The following is a 5000-nucleotide window of genomic DNA, read 5'->3' on the forward strand; positions in this document are numbered from 1 at the left end:
CTAAATGGGTACATGGTTTTATCTATGCATTACTTTGTCTACGCAAAAAGATGCAGGAAGGCCAAGTAGACAGCATTGCCCCAAGAGTCAATTTCTTGCTGTGTCTCCTTCTCTCTCTGTCTGTTGAACTTTGGGCAATTCCCCTACCCTGAGTGGTACTGTCTCTATTTGTAAAATGAAGACAATAACTGCATTGGATCATAAGACTGTGAGAATCAAACGAGTCCACAATATAAGAAGATGCTATGAAGAATCAGGGTTTGACCACGAATGGGTCTAGATATTGTCTTATCCAACTTTGTTTTACAAGGAGGTAAAAAAGAGGCTAAGGTGTTTGCCTAAAGATGACACAAATACAGGCTACATAAGCCTAGATTATTAAATATTAAGAGGTTTCTACCAATTTCATCTTTTTTTAAAAAAACTACAGTAGTCCCCACTTATCTTCAGGGCATACGTTCCAAGAACCTGAAACTGTAGACAGTACCAAACCCCATATACCCTATGCTTTTTCCTATACACACATACTTAAGTTTAATTTATAAATTAGACACAGTAAGAGAATATCTGGGGCCTCCCTGGTGGCGCAGTGGTTGAGAGTCCGCCTGCCGATGCAGGGGACACGGGTTCGTGCCCCGGTCCGGGAAGACCCCACATGCCGCGGAGCGGCTGGGCCCGTGAGCCATGGCCGCTGAGCCTGCGCGTCCGGAGCCTGTGCTCCGCAGTGGGAGGGGCCGCAGCAGTGAGAGGCCCGCGTACCGCAAAAAAAAAAAAAAAAAAAAAAAGACTATCTGAATTGCCAGCATCGCCACTCTTGCGTTTTGGCGCCATTTTTAGTAAAATAAGTGTTACTTGAACACAAGCACTGCTATGCCCTCACCGTCGATTTGATAACCCAGACGGCTACCAAATGACTAACCGGCGGGATACGCCAGGCAAAGGGGTGATTGACGTCCCAGGAGAGATGGAGTTGGCGGCACAGGATTTCATCCTGCTACTCAGACGGCCGCAATTTAAAACTTATAAATTGTTTATTTCTGGAATTTTCCATTTATTCAGATGGAGGTTGACTGCAGAAAGTGAAACCTCGGATAAGGCTACTACTGTGTATTCACGTCTCCCAACTTAAATGACAGTCTTGTGCCTAGTTAACTCCTCTGAATACCTGAAAGGGAAGATCAAGGTGTGCCTCCACAGTCCTTCAGGCAGACAAGGGGTCCTGAAGACCAGAAAGTCATGGGAATCACAAAGGATCTGGTGGACGAAGAGAGAGGGGTGAGTGCCTGCACCCTGATGGACATGGAAGGGTAGGTGTGTTCACCTACTCATGCTGGGGTGCAGGGGCTCTTAGCAGCTTGCGGCCACCTCCTCCACGTGGCAGACCTGGACAATGCCAGTTCCCTCCCCAAACCAAAAGCTGAGTACAGATAAGGAAGCCCACCCTACCCTGGGATACTCGATACCTATTTAATCCCAAGAGGTTATAAACTAATAATTTATTCTGCGTTTTTGATGGTACCAGTTTAAATAAGCTTTGGACATTTCAGTTGATGGTATTGTTCCCGGTGATTTTGAGGTTCTTGACGTCTTGTCGCAGAAAGAATTCAATGAGAGACAGAGTTACAGATAAGAAGTGGATTTACTTAGAGAAACACACTCCACAGACAGAGTGTGGGCCATCTCAGAAGGCAAGAGGGCCCTGAAATACAACGTCATTAATTTTTATGGGCTGGGTAACTTTATAGGCTAATGAGTGGGAGGATTATTCCAATTATTTGGGGGAAGGGGTGGAGATTTCCATGAATGGGCCATCGCCCACATTTTGGCCTTTTATGGTTGGCCTCAGAACTGTCATGGCGTTGGTGGGTGTGTCATTTAGCATATGCTAATGTATTACAATGAGCGTATAATGAGGTACAAGGTCCTCTGGAAGTCAAATCTTCTGCCATCTTGGACCTAGTTTCTTCTATCCAGTTTTTGTCATGTCCTATGGCTATGTCATTCTTTTAAAGGTTTTGCCCTTCCCCCTTTCCTCCTGTTTCATTAAGAGCAATCTGAACACCTAAGCTTTAGGATTAATTTGAGCTGTCATCCTCCATACTTTAGCCCTTATTAACCCCACTGGTTCTATTACTTTTCCTTTCTTAGGGAAAACAATAAACAACTCATTCAACAGATGTTGCTAAATGATAGATTCATAAGGAACTGTAGGATTTTATTTTACCATAGGAAATATGGCTTTAATGGGAAGAAAGCATTCCATTAAAATATATTTATCAATTATTCTTCACTAAAGCTGAAAAATAAATAAACAAGGTAGCTTGGATAATGATAGAAGAATGGAGAGTAAAGTGGACCCCAAACCTCCTTGTTAAAGTCATAAGAACTAGCCGCCATTCTTTTTTGTAATTTCACCTTGCAAGAGAGGGGAAGAGCTGAGACATCCAAAAGAAACATTTCAAGTTCAAAATGTTAGACCTCAGTCATGCGTTTCAGGTAAAATACTAAATTGCTTTGTTTAAAAAGATATAAGGGGCTTCCCTGGTGGCACAGTGATTGAGAGTCCACCTGCCGATGCAGGGGACATGGGTTCGTGCCCCGGTCCAGGAAGATCCTACATGCCGCGGAGCAGCTGGGCCCGTGAGCCATGGCCACTGAGCCTGCGCATCTAGAACCTGTACTCCGCAACGGGAGAGGCCACAACAGTGAGAGGCCCACGTACCGCAAAAAAAAAAAAAAAAAAAAAAAAGATATAGGCACTTAGAAGGATGATTGTGGAGGATGGTATGTGCGTGGTACCTCCTGAAATTTGGCTAGGAATTGAGATGGGCAAGGGGAAGCTCTCTTGCACTAATTCACTAGGAGTGAATTCTAAGACAAAATGATGTGTACAGGGAGTACAGTTTATTGTAATGTAATTTAACTTGCTCTTCGGGTTGACTTCGCATTTTTATGACAATTTTTGCTTTGGTTTAGTCCTCCATTTTGGTCTAGAACAAATTATTGCTATATATCACTTGCGGGTAAGCAAGATTTAGGCTTGGAAATCTTTAAGCAAATAAAAAATTAAGATACGATCAATGAAACTCCTTTTCTAGAACTAGCTCCTAAAACACAACTGGAAGACTATCACTAAACTGTTAATAGCTCTCTAAATAAAAGAAAAACTAGGGGCTTCCCTGGTGGCACAGTGGTTAAGAATCTGCCTGCCAATGCAGGGGACACAGGTTCTAGCCCTGGTCCGGGATTATCCCACATGCCGCGGAGTAAATAAGCCCGTGCACCACAACTTGAGCCTGCGCTCTAGAGCCCACAAGCCACAACTATTGAAGCCCCCACGCCTAGAGCCCGTGCTCCGCAACAAGAGAAGCCACTGCAATGAGAAGCCCAGGCACCTTCAAGAAGAGTAGCCCCCGCTCACCACAACTAGAGAAAGCCCGCGCACAGCAACCAAAGACACAATGCAGCCAAAAATAAAATAAATAAAAAATTTTAAAAAATTAAAAATAAATAAAAATTAGACTGAGAATCTTTAGTGTGGGGAAAAAATGGATCCGGATGAAATGATATTGTGGCTTCATTCTCCTCAGGCAGATCAAAAAAGAAATTTTTTTTGGCACCTTGTGTGGCATGCCGGATCTTAGTTCCCCCACCAGGGATCGAACCCTGGCCCCCGGCCGTGGAAGTGCAGAGTCCTAACCACTGGACCACCAGGGAATTCCCAAAATATTTTTTAACATAAAGAATAGTTATTAAATTTTTGACTCAAGCTTGTGCTATTCTCTGAAAAATATTCAAAACCTACCCTGCCTAAATTCCCTGGTTGTTGTGAAGATCGATCCTTGTGAAGAAGGCATTACAAACTGAAGGGCTGAACCTGGGGAAGCAAGATCCTTTTTTTTCTTTTTTTTCTTTTGTTTTTTTAACATCTTTATTGGAGTATAATTGCTTTACAATGGTGTGTTAGTTTCTGCTTTATAACAAAGTGAATCAGCTATACATATACATATGTTCCCATATCTCTTCCCTCTTGGGTCTCCCTCCCTCCCACCCTCCCTATCCCACCCCTGTAGGTGGTCACAAAGCACCGAGCTGATGGGGAAGCAAGATCCTTTATAGGGTGTCTGTGTGCTCCTCTCAACAATACTGTCAGACATGTGTCCCATGTTTACAGTTAAGGAAATTGAGGCCCAAAGAAGTTAACGAACTTTTCTGAGGTCACCCAGACAGGATTCAAACTCCCATGTGGCTCAGTGCTATATTCCCCAATGTGCAAATATTTCTGTGGGCTAGAAGCAACTGGGGGGAAGGGATGTCAGGAGAGGGGTGGGAATCTGGAAGGGGAAACCTTTTTCACCTGTTAACCTATTCATTCTGCTATTGAGGCGATTAACTTAAACCTGTTTTATTGCCTTTACTACAGTAGTCCTAAAACTTCAGCACATCAGAATCTTCTGGAGGGCTTGATAAAACAGACTGCAGAGTATCTGATTCAGTCGGTCCAGGGTGGGGCTGAAGAATTTGCACTTTAAACAGGTTCCCAAAAGATGATGATGGAGATGATGATGTCAGAAGCAACATTTTGAGAACAACAGCATCACTATACAATTTGTGTTGTAGTATTACTGCCTTTTCTTGGTTCTACTTTCTTCTCAGAATTGAAATAACCAGGGGAGGGACTTCCCTGGTGGTCCAGTGGGTAAGACTCCGTGCTCCCAATGCAGGGTGTCCAGGTTCGATCCCTGGTCAAGGAACTAGATCCCGCATGCGTGCCGCAACTAAGAGTTCACATGCCGCAACTAAGAAGTCTGCATGCCACAACTAAAGATCCTGCATGCTGCAACTAAGACCCCGCACAGCCAAAATAAATAAGTAAGTAAGTAAGTAAGTAACCAGGGGAGCTAATAAAGGGCCAGAAAGGGATCTGTGCCATTTCTAGCATGCTTCTCTCTTTGAAGCAAAGTGCTCCTTAATGAGATGTGTGCAACATACAGATTGGT

This window comes from Mesoplodon mirus, assembly GCF_964341445.2.
Source record: "Mesoplodon mirus genome assembly, chromosome: 10".
Taxonomy (NCBI): domain Eukaryota; kingdom Metazoa; phylum Chordata; class Mammalia; order Artiodactyla; family Ziphiidae; genus Mesoplodon; species Mesoplodon mirus.